At 38.7% G+C, this 12,919-nt stretch overlaps 1 protein-coding gene across 5 annotated transcripts in view; it reads left to right on the forward strand.

Moving 5' to 3' along the window:
• The first annotated feature begins 208 nt into the window (after positions 1–208).
• The window catches only part of si:dkey-178k16.1 (band 4.1-like protein 1), an 89,903-nt gene continuing 77,192 nt past the window's right edge, over positions 209–12,919 (forward strand). For all 5 annotated transcript variants that reach the window (XM_041799515.1, XM_041799516.1, XM_041799517.1 and 2 more), the window contains exon 1: positions 209–666. The gene's annotated coding sequence lies outside the window, so the exon portion shown is untranslated. The remainder of the gene's footprint in view (positions 667–12,919) is intronic.

Raw genomic sequence — 12,919 nt, forward strand, 5'->3', positions numbered from 1 at the left:
AAATAACTCATTTAAAACCTTTGGCTCATTCAGGCCATAATCGTTTGTTTAAGGATCCATGATAGATAAAATGTCAAAGTAACCAAATAAAATAAAACCAAATGGTAAGCAACTAAACTGATTATCAAAATCAGGAAAATGTTAGGCTATGTTTACTAGTCTGGAATGAAGACTGGAAATCACTGTTCTTGAAATAACTTTATTCCACTTTTGCTTAAAGACATTATGCATAATAACATTGTGTATAATTGTGTCCTTTTGGGATTTTAAACAATGTTTGAAGAATGTGCTTCACAGCATCTTGTGTACAGCTGACTGTGCTTTGCTGTCCTGCTGGGAATAGGAGCTGAGAATCAGTGAAGCAAGTGGCTCCAAGAGGCGCTGTGTGCCACAAGCAGAGCGGTCCTCACACATCACGCACGACGTTAGGAGTTCCCCTCGCTTCCACGGTGAAAACGCCCCTTTTCTTTCCTCTCCTCCAGCCCTTCCCCGACCCTAACCATTCCTGCCGGCTCGTGCCTGTGTGCCGTCCCCGCCTGCAGGGCTGCATCTCCCGCGGCAGAGCTAACGGCGCTCCGGGGCGGTGGCGGCGTCCGTCTCCCAGTCTCCTGCGAGCTCAATGATAGAATCCGGACTGAGGCTTGACACCCGGACCTGACAGGACAGGTACGTGCTTTATTTGTTCGTGTGATGACAGCGGAACAGGTGCATGCTGCATTCGCCGGTTGTGATGAAATGACATTGTAGAGGAGGGATGGTAAGCGTGGATGTAGCCGACCGGCGTCAGGCTTTGTGGAAAACGGGGCTCTGCATGCTCTTTGTGCTTCAACTGTCATGGAGGGATGGAGAGGGTGTTGCCACACAGCTTTAATCCGACCAATATGGTCGTCAGACTGGTTTAATAAGCCGAACAGAAGCAGGGCATCCTTGTTTCATGCTTATGAGGGCCCTGTAGGCAGAGAGTCAGCAGGTGAGCCTTTCTTATCGGCTCACTGAATCCTCCAGAATCAGATCTGAACACAGCCAAGCCTCCTACAATTGTTCGGAGCTATTCCTGGACATGTCAGTGTGTATGAGACTGTGGTTTCTCGATGTGGAGCTATAGGCTAACAGCTGATGCTGGAGATGATAATGAGCTAATTGAGACAGTGTACTGTCGCGGGTGTGGCAGAGGGGGCAGGCGTGGGCGCCTCGGCTACAGAGGGTCTCCTGAACGGATGAATTACACTGAGAAAAAGTGGGCTATTAGACTGATAATGTTATTTTTAACTTAGCATTTGTCTCAAAAGATAGTCTAAAGAAAGAGGACAAAATTGTCAGATCACTATCATTTGAATTCTTGAGATTTTAAAGAGATTGGTTTCAAAGGAGATGTTTTTGGAGTGTATCGAACCTGTGTATAACCTTATATATTTAAAAAATGCAATTTAAATGTACAGTCCAAGCTGTCATTTCAGACATATGAGGTTATATTCTCTTTTTCTGGTTAACACATTTGTTAATGTTAAACAAATAAGACTTTTAGATTCAAATTGGACAGCATCAGAATCAATCAGTCATCCTAGGGCTGGACATGTCACACAAATTCATGATATGGTATCATGGGACAGAGGCCATGGAATTGCAATACACATTAGTTTCGGGTAAAAAAATGTCATAATAAACACATCATACAAATAATTCACTTTAGCAGTTATTTTGTTATTGTAAAGAAAGACTAACAGCAAAGATGTAGCTTTAATGATCACACAACTTGAAATACTACAATTCAGGTCCTCAGAGATCTGAAAAGAAAATTAAAAAATGCTGTTTATAATCACCAAACTGTTAAAAAAAAATGCAAATACAATAGTATTTAGTGTTTTATACTTGAAATGATCCACTCTGTTTTCTTGATTTTGTTGTTGATATGATAATGTTCTAGTTTCAATTCCTTGTAAACCCACTTGTATTTGCAAAAAAAAAAAATGTCTGTTTGCTTTACATCTGCATAAAATGTCAGAACCGCCATTTTTGTATGAGCTGATGAGTGGGGATTGAACGGCGTGACTCATTCCCAAATCCTTCATTATCAGCTGTGGCTCAAGTTTTTAAAAAATTTACAAATAAAGCATTTAAGTACTTTCACTTTTGATCCCATTTGAAGTTGAGAAAAGTGTTGACTATATAGCGTCATTCGCTGCTGGTTGGGACGACATTTGTTTTGCTGTCTGGAGTAATGTTTCTTCTCTGCATGCATTTTCCTAATCGTGATAATCAGAATGACTGACAGCTTTTATTTTCCAGCTGACTTTAAGCACTCTTTTTTTTTCAAAAGTATAAATTCAGGTATTGTTTAGGCATCGGCACCTTTAAAAACTATTAGTTTAGCATTGGTATCAGAGAATAACCCCACTGATCTTATACCGATAATAACATGCATCCCTAATACAAGTATCAGATCAAGAGTCGCATCAGTCTCTGAGTAAAGGCCAACATTCTACCAGTATGTCAGTGGGCCAAATCATTGCAAATTTAATTTATGACACTTTTTATATAGAATAGATTGGAGTCAAATTATCCAGGGAAATCACCCTTTAATGTGAAGGGATGTCTCAATATCTTGCAAGGCCATTAAATATTGAGACTAATATAGGCAATTTAAATTGATGTGACTAAAAGTACTGTGAATATCACAATATTATTATTTTCCAACCAGCTGAGGGTGTTGTCTGCTTTTGTTTTCTCATATTCAATAAATCTGAGGCAATAGCAATTTTTATAGATCAAAATTCATTGTAATTAAAAGGAGTATTTTTAATTGTATTGAGAAAGAATGCATTAACAGAGAAAAAAAGAATCATTTATTCATTAGTTCACCTCATTGTTGGGTCTTGGTAAGGACTGAACAACTATAAATAATAGTGATTAAACATTATTGTGATATACAGTGCTTAACAAATTTATTAGACCACCTGTCATATTTGTCTCAGAGACCATCCAGCATCATGAAGAGCTTTAATTTGGACTCTTTCATTTTCAGTGAGCTCTCCACATTTTACCATTTTGAACAGGAATGAGGAATTTCAAACTGAATTCACCCAAATTTGAGCGGGCTCACTGGGCTTCTCTGAGAAGTCAGAAATTAATCAAGCATAACTTCAACCACTAAAACTGATTTTTCTGTTCAGGAATGCAAGTAAATAACTATAGTTTGACATATTAATCAAGAAATAATACTATTGCACTACTGTGCTTTACTATTTTTTCAGTTTTTTTGTTAATCAGGAAATTTGAAAATTCATGGATAACAATAATAATTATATTTTAGCATTAAAAATATCATTTGGGTTAAAGCGCTTCTACATATTGGTGTATTAACCATTGCAGAAACATAAAAAATGATTTTGGTAATTACCAAGTTAATTTAGGGCAGCTGTGGCATAAACCTTACTTTGGTTAGGATGAGGGTGGTCTAATAAATTTGTTAAGCACTGTACATTATAAGTCCAGTGTATTATAACATCCGTACAAGGCACACAGCTGCAATGGTAAGAAAAGCACTTAAGCTATATGTGTAATGCTACATTTTAGGGACAAATTCTTAAAGAACATTTTTGAAGCCAATCAGGAGCAAAGTTAACCAACTAATAAAGTGCTATGTAAGAAAAGTCTTCATAATTGCAGCATTCAGCAAGTTTTTGTTCCAACACCTCCAGACAAGTCAGACAGTAAGCGTTACCATTATCAGTGATGCAGCCTTCTGTTAACCCTCGTCCCACTCACACAGACTGTCAGTCCTCCTGTATCTGCCTCCTTTAATTGCCGCCACACCACAGGCTACAGTAACTCACAGACGCTGAATCTGCGGAGGCACGGAGGGGGAAAATTAGACCTTAAAATGTCCATCTGTCCGTATGTTGCACTGTCTCTTCATGCATCCTCTGGTCTCATTTTCCTCTATTTCACCTGCTCCACTTTCAGCATCCCATGGTGCAAGTCTGAGCACCATGGTGATCCTCTGCTACACCCAGTGCATGATTGCATTAAAAGGAAAAGTCTCTTTGTTTAGTTGCATGATGTGCTGAACACATAAAAGACAAAAAAAAAATGTTGAATACATGTTTACTCCACGGTCGCCAAGGTGATCCAAGGAGTCTCACAGCAGGAGATACAGTAATGGAATTACATGCAACGTTTCCCACCAAGTCATTTGCTCTTATCTCTGACAGCTTAGATGTAACACATTCAAGATGACTCAAACAGGGAGGGACAAGCAGGGTTACATGGGGGATGGAGGCAGCTACTCCTTTACTTCCTGTTTGATAAGCAACCTCGGAACAATCTGTCGTCAATGCAGGGTAAAGGTTAGGTCACGTGTTGTTTAGCTGCAGGATGCACTTTGGCACATGTGTGTTTCTGTGTGTGTAAATTCACCGTGCATGCTTGTTTAAGCTAGAACACTTCAATACGGCTCTCCCACGAGTCCTATTTTAAGTCAGGCTGTGATCGATTTGTAATAGCTCATTGAAGCGGGGCCAGTGGTCCGTTCACAGCCAAATTGGAATTCTCCACAAGATAAACTCACGTCGCAAAAAAGTGAGAGGAGCTTTCAAAGGCGTATTAAAGATAACAGCATGTAATAAACTGTCACTTTTTTGCATTATCATCACAAATGATGTGTTGTGGGAGACAATACAGAAGTCAGTGTGACGTCCTGTTTTCTGTGGATCACTTTTCCCTAAAATCCTATTAAAATTCTGACAGCTTACACAGTTTGACAAAGGTATTTTTTATTTCTTATAATGACAAAACTCAAATCAATCTCAATCATGAGAAAATTAGACTCAACGCTAAATACAGAAAGGGTGCATTTTCTGGTAATGGGAAAAGTAAGACTGAAAATAAAACTAAAAGTGGATGATATGTGCTGAAACATTTTATAAATTCAGTTTTGTTGATGGGCCCAGATCATAAAAGGATTATAAATCATAGATTTCATCACAATACAAGTGATTTTTTGGACAGCCATACCATATATTTGTTACACATCAAAGCCCACAATGCCATTTTGATTTGTTTCTCTGATTGAAATAACATAATTTAATATGCCAAATAAATACGATTATTTTTATTGATTCACAATTCTAAATAAAATACTTTATTCATACAATGCATATAAAAACTAAGATTTACTCTAACATCACTTGATTTGGTCCTTTTATTTCTAGACTTCTCCAACAACAATGATTTTTTTGTACTCTTTAGGGCAAAGTAGAGAAAAAAAGTCCTATTTAAGATAGCCAACATATTTATCTGTATAGTTTTCAGACAGAATAGAGCAGGGCTGTCCAAACTATGGCCTGTGGGACAAATGCAGCCTGCGGTCTGCTATTGATTGACCCACAGCAAATGTTAAAAAAAAAAAAAAGAATTACAGCGTGCTGGTAGTCGAGTGGTTAAGGTGTGCACCATGTACGCGGGCGGCCCAGGTTTGAATATGGGCTGCGGCACCATTTCCCGCATATCTCTCCCCACTCTCTTCCCTGTTTCCGAGTCTATCCACTGTCCTCCTCTATCTAATAAGTGCACGAAAAGGCCCAAAAATAAATCTTAAAAAAAAAAAAAATTTAGAAGAAGAATTACATATGGCCCATATTTGAACATGAAACTTTGTGTCATGTGTTACAAGAGTATTGTGTTGTTTTTAGTGTCTGTCACCCCCTGTTTGGTTATTTGAGGTATTTGAATTTCTGTAGTGTAGTTTGCCATCAATTCTGATTGGTTCATTTGGTCATGTGACTTGGCTGAGTCACAGTAGTCAGCCTGCTTCATCAGCTGCCTTTCTTTCCTTCCCTGTTTCTGAAAGCATCGCTTGTAAGTTTTCACTTGTGGCTTATTATATTGATGTATCTTTGTTGTTTATGTTTTATATTGCCTAAATCAACATTTAGAAGCAAGCTGTTAGTGCTAACAGAGAGATAGCTGTGCATGATGCTTGTTTTTTCTTATGCTAGTTTTGATAGCTTTAATTGTGCATCATACCGCACGGCAACTTATTTAAAGACTCTGTAAAGTGAAATCCAAAGTTTTTGTCTTAACACTCTAGAAATGTTGGAATATAGCTGCTGTAAACATGTGAAAACTCTGAGATCTACATGAGACTGAATTCTGGATTCAGGCCATTTCATCTTTTTCCTGGCTTGGTTTCATGTGGGCGGGGCCAATATGTGGACCCACAATGTCATGAGCCCACAGTAGAGAATGACCACGCCCCTCTAACACTACAATATTTCTACAATATTGTGGAGGGAAGCAGTCACCTGGAGCAGGGACTTCTGGTTCATTTAGTGCAAAGGAATTCAGTCCTGTACTCTTGTACTGTTCTATAATGTTCATGTTTCATTGCAAAGTTATAGTTATGCATGTTTTGTTTATTGGTTCATGTTTTTAGGGGAAAATATTTTTCCAAGTATGACACCATGAGTGAGGGGGTTAATGCTGCAGACTACCCGTGTCCTGAGTGGGCGTTGTTTCAGCTCATTCAGCAGACACGCCCACACCATCCTGGAGCAGATTTTACTGCCTCATTTTTCATGATTTGAAGCTTAATTTTATAAACTTGGAGATGCTTAATGTGACTGAAATTTGTCCTGGGGGTTCATAACACAGTGATCTATCATATGACAAACCTAAATACAGATTTATTTTTACTTCACAAGGTCTTTAAGTTGAATTTCTGACTGATATCCTTGTACAGTACATTTATGCAGCAGCCTTTCTGATATGCATGTATGATGTATAATATTTAATTGCATCATGTAACTGATACCAGAATTCTTTGTATTTTTTCAGTTTAAGAAAGTAATCGAAAGAGAATGACAGCAACAGTAAAGACCTTGCAACTTTACTCCAGCGTCTGATGTCTCTTCAGTCTGTTAGCTATCTGTTGATTTGTGTACAGACGCACACACATTGAGGACAGAATACTTTGACTTGTCTGTATTGTACTTCTTAATTTAAGCCAAGCCAAGCTACCATGCTGATGCTGTAAACAAACATTTTGACAAGAAGAGTATATTGATGTGGTTTTTCCATGACTAAATTGAGACAGCACTGTAAATAGTAAATATATTGGCAATCAAAGTAATAATGATATCTCGATTTTTAGTAGCCTGTTTGATTATTGCAGTAAATAGCGGCACCAATAGCATTCCAGGGGTGGAGCCAATGGTAGCCAGGGCCAAGCACAGCCCCCTGAAATCTGACTGGCCTTTCCCAAATTTTTAAAATGATTGACTATTTGCTTTGCCAGCCACTGACTAGCCATTTGAGCATACTTAAACACTAAGCATGTTTTAAACCACATTAGATCGGTTTCACTCATTCAAATATCCTCAAGGTGAGATATATAATATATACACAGGTATATGAAATTGGCCCCTACCATCCTTATATAATTTTGTATGTGGAAATAGTTTGGACAACCCTGGTATAAGAACATATAGACAAGTGATACTGAGTCTTTGATCCTCTTTTTATATTATCAGTATCTGTATGTATCATCAGTCATTTATTGATCTTTTTGTTGTTTTAAATAAAGCAATCCTCAATTGACTTCCCTAAAAGACAGGCAGCAATTAGAAAACTCTATTAGGCCAAAAACGTGATTGCTTGAATACAATTTGCAACTTCCATGTAAAAAATAAAATCCTATTGGAGTGGGATTTCCACTCCTAGGTTCCTTGGAATTTTAGGCCCCATGACAAAAAAAAAGGAAAATAGAAGAAAAACCATACATGTGGTTTTATGTTTTTTGGTTCCCATCAGTCGCTGGTTCCTAGGCTGGAGTTATACTTACTGCTTCACCTTGCATTCATGCATGTATTCAGCTGTGCCGCTTGTGTTCTTGTAAATATAATACCAGTACGTGACATGTAGACAAAAACTCTAGAGGGTGCACCAGAGAGCTGAGGCTGCATAAACCTACCAATTGTGTGGGATGTAAACTACAAACATGGTAAGGGGAGTATGATGATATTTTTATTCTCAAAACAAATGAAATAAACACAAATGCTGAATAGATCACCAGTAAGCTCAGACTTAAGACCATTAAGACCATCATCACTGTCTGCACCATGTTTCTCTAACAGTTATCCTCTGCACAGATGTAATGGCTGCAGTGTTTTGCTTTGATTAGTGACTGTGTAAACTGGTGACTTTCAGCCGAATGTGTTGGTAGATGTCATAATTACAAAAGCTTTTAGAAGACAGAACAAGTTAGTGCAAATGACCCTTTGTTTCATTATTATTAGACTGTCAAATATACTCATCAGATTGTACTTATGAAAAATGAATGCAAATGCAGCCATGGACACATTTGGCTATGTTAGCCTGTCACACTAACCCCATATACAGTTACCACCTAACTCCAGTGCTAGCAAGCCTGTAACCTATAGTGCCTTTCCATATGTGATGCATTTTACTGGGTCCTGTTCCCTGAATATCCCTTGGTGAGTGTCCTGCTGTCTGTGGGGTTTGGGTGTGGATGGCTTACCGCCCCCAGTCTCTCAGATTGTTGCTGCTGCTGTGTTCACTCAACATCACAATCAGTTTTGAGGACATGCACAGCCAGCGTGCATAACTAATGCAGGGGATATGTGGAGGACAAGGTGTAGTTGATAGTAAGCATATGTCAAACCTTAGTTTGTCATGGTTTTTCCTCTTCCTTACATTGTCCCTTGATCTGTTTACGCATTGATTGAACATCAGTGTCGGCTGATATTGGCCCTGTTGAAAGGCATCAGCCCACTGAAAAATAATCTGACATACACTGAATGTGTAACTGTTGTGTCACATCAATTTAAAGCTTACAAGCTAGTATACCTAACTGCTGATTCAGAGAAAGAGGTTTTATTGGGCAGATAGTCATCTGCTTGCCAAACTTTGATTTGTTATGATGATCAGATGTGAAAGAAGATGTTGGCAGTGAGGGAGTCTTACACCTATTCTGGGATAGATCAGTAGCATACAGTCTGTAAGACACATTGCATTGACATTTCAAAAGGAGGAACTACTTACAATTTAGATACAGACATAGTATTACTAAGAAGTAAAGAAAAAAATGTTTAAGAATTGAAAATGGCTATTTAAACTTCTGCCCTGATTTTCACACCTTGTACATCTCTTTTCTAAATTGAATTTATTCATAGGTCATAGGGATGATACTGTGAAAACATAATCATGCTTATCATTTAAATACTAATTGAAACAAACTGTAAAATCTACATATATTGCACACCAGATTTAGGCACCATATTATCATCTCCACAGGATGTATGGCTAACATACTTATATTATGCATTGTGTTTACTGTGTAATACACCCAAGATCTGCATCATGTGTTGTTTCCCTCCTTCCACTCACCTCTACTGTCTGCAACCTTTCAATCCAGAGTGCACATTCTAGCATGAACCGTCTCCTTCCTCAGCACAACACCGCATAACAGTTCACCTCCTCTCCGATCTTACATGTGTGTCAACTAGCAAAAATGCCCATGGCTGTTTTTATTCTGTCCTTTTATCTTGTTTTGATGAGCTTGACAGACGATGTTAGGCAAGGGTTCCTATGGTTACTGCATTTTAAACAGCCACGCCTGATGTCTCAGTCTTAACTATTGTTAGTGGAGACACTCTCCTCCTTGGTCAGATAGAGAGAAATTGAACTGTGCTGCAGGCAAAGGGTGGTGCCTGTCATTGTTCTGTCATTGCAGTGACAAATTAGAATATGTTTTGTTTTCTTCATTCTGCAACTCAATACCCCAAATATGCATAGAGGGAAATGAAGATGAGTTTGCAGAAGATATGTAAGCCTTAGAAATAGGAAAGAGAAGGCTGTTAGCTGTTAGGCTGTTGGAGGTATAGAGATGTTCGTACCAGGATAAATTATACCTGGCAGATTTATTTTTTATTCAAGATTATTAATTATCACACTGATTAAAACAACAACATCTTCATTTCTTAAATGCATGGTACCATTGTCTTCTAAAAAGACACAAGGATGATTTTAACAATTTCTTAAGGCTCTTCCCATATTTTATTTTTCTCTCTTATGAATTCACAATGGTGACCAGGCTGTGGGGATGAAACAGAATATCTATTTGGCCATATATTGTCATCCTTACAGTTATAGTCTCACAATGCCTGACATTGATATTTCAACAAAAATACAAAGCTTTAAACTGATTTCCCTGCCAATTACCACTTCATGGTTCTGTGACATGTCCATGTGAATGTAAAAGAGCTACTTGCACAGCTGGAGCTGTTTCCTTACTAATGGGATTTTAGTACAATGAAATATTTAACACAAATCTCATCTGACCTCAGACATACAGCTATAAATGCTCCAGATCAATCAGCTCACTGAAATTACTCCTCTGACTAGTCTGTGACACAAACAGGTGAGCCATTCGGTGCACTGTATGGGAAATAACGCCCTCACAGCATGATCAGGGGTGCCTTCAAGATGCTTTATATGTGATTGAGACTTACCATGAATATGAAGACCTTTGGATTTTGCCACATAAATAATCAAAATTGACTCAAAATCCAAATTATGTAGGAGTCATGTAGTTTTTTCCCCCACTTCAGCAGGTGATCATGAATTGAGAAACGCATCAAAGTGCATGACCAATACACATTTCATCCAAGGCGTTGAAATTGTTCCACAAGAGAGCTTTAGAGATTTATCTCACTCATTCTATTACTACATAAAGCCCTCATCTGTCAGAGGTGTGAAATGTGTATGTTTAAATATATGGGTACCTTGGAATTTTTCAGAATTTCAAAAGATGCCTCAAATGAGAAAAAGAGTTGAGAAATGCTAGTATATTGCATGGTATGGTATGGTATTGCATTGAATCCTATCATAGCGCATCATATCATCAGATACCCTGAGATTCCCATCCCTTCTTAGCACAATAATAGAAAAATCTCTGTGATGTCACAGTCAGGGGAATAGTGCTGGAAAAAATGTAAACTTTGTGAAGTTGATGTTGTTCAGATTCTGTTGAGGCAGCATCAGGAAGATGCTCACTCCCTTTTTTTCTTTTTTAGTTCGTAGTTTGAGACTACACTTTAGAAGGTTGAATATAAGATCGAAATGCGCCCAGTCTGCCTTGTTCTGTCTCAGTGAATGCCTGCAGCATGTTCAGCAGTCTGGACTGTGTTTGTCTGGGAGTACGTCAACATGTCTCACAATCAGTGTCATCCAAACAAGTGTCTGAGGACAGTGCTGGTTCTTAAAATCAGCTTGTTTTCTTATCAAAAAGATCTGTTTGCAGTGTGAGGATTTCAGTCATGTCCTAGAAATTGAAAGGACCTTTGAACTTAAATGTGATACACTTCTCACTCATCCTGACTTGACCTGTTGCACTAAAAAGATGTGTGATTACTTTGTGGCGTAGAATGGAGGAGAGAGAAGAGGTAAATAATTTAGAGATTCAGCTCATAAATGAAAGAATACATTTTGACAGCTCATTTTGGCAGGTTTCACCGCTGATTTGTTTTAATTAGTAAGGATTAGCATTTCAAATCTGCCGCTCATCTTTCCACTCTAATTTTCATTCTCACCATCTTTTTGGATGTTTTTTTAGACATTTTCAATGCCACAGTCAATCTTTCTGTGTCACCTCAAAAAGAAGAACGAAGTGCTTCAGATGTTGGGTTTAGAAACTGTACTAACCCCTATAATTTCCCCCGCTGTGGTGCAGACCCCCCCCCACGGGAGAGGGCTTGTATGTCGATGCAGGTAGCACCACTCCCTCTGGGCTCACTCTCTCTCGGGGAGGATGAACTTGCAGCCTCATTGGTTTGTATGGTGCATCGTTTATCTCTGTTGTAGAGTGACATGATTTGCAGCAGACTTAACAATCCTGCTATGCAATCTGCCTCCAGGACTGCTGAGTGCCAAAGGTTCGGAGAATGTATGTGTGCGTGATTTCCCCTGAACAAGGACATCTTGCCACTCCCATTTCCCCCAACCCCCACCTTCTGCTTCCAGGTTTCCCAGAGCCAGGCTCTGCCGGCAAGGATTGATAGACCGGCTGTGTGTGCCATTAGAAAGAGAGCACTGATTATAAAGCTGGATGAGGATGGAGCTGCATGATAAAATGGCAAGGCTCATTGAGGAATTTTCACTGGTGAGACTGGATACTGTGGAGGCCTGTGGATGTCAGTAGATACTGAAATTTAAAACACTACATATGAAGTGCATTTACATTGTACGTGCTATTTTTGTGGAGTTTGTAGACATTAATATCAGCATTTCATTGCCACTGAAGCTAGTGACTGTATAAACCACTATTGTCCTGGTCAAATACTTAGTACAGCGTATGATTCAGAATGCAACTTTAGCAGCATGAACAGCATGTTTTAAAAAAAACAGTAGCCGTGCCAGTTTCTGTGAGGCTCTATCTACTATAGAGCTGTCTTTGTCTGTACTAATGGTAGCATTGTCATGCTCCTGTGTAGGGGTGTGAAAGAAAAATTTTTTCAGGAGACGAGATGAGATTTTGGTCCACGAGAACGAGCCGATATTTTAAATTATTTTATATTTTGATGACAAAGTACACAAGGAGAAATTTTTCTTTTATACAACTGAAAATCACAAATGCAGAGCAATGCAGGTCTATTCAGAAATGCTTAAACAATTCTTTTTGTACTGAAAATCACTGTTTATATTTTCAAAAGTGCTTTTACACTGTTGGACACGACACACAGATGAGCATGTGTGTTAATGTGTGTGAGTGTGGGTGTGGGCATCTGTCTGCTCTGCTCTCAAACAGAGTTTTTTAGTTACATTTTCCACTATAGTAGGCCTACACAATGGCCCGATGCACTATACAGGTGAAGTTTCTGATCGATGTTAGCTAAAACATGAG

Source organism: Cheilinus undulatus, linkage group 11 (genome assembly GCF_018320785.1).
Source record: "Cheilinus undulatus linkage group 11, ASM1832078v1, whole genome shotgun sequence".
NCBI classification, from domain to species: Eukaryota; Metazoa; Chordata; class Actinopteri; order Labriformes; family Labridae; genus Cheilinus; species Cheilinus undulatus.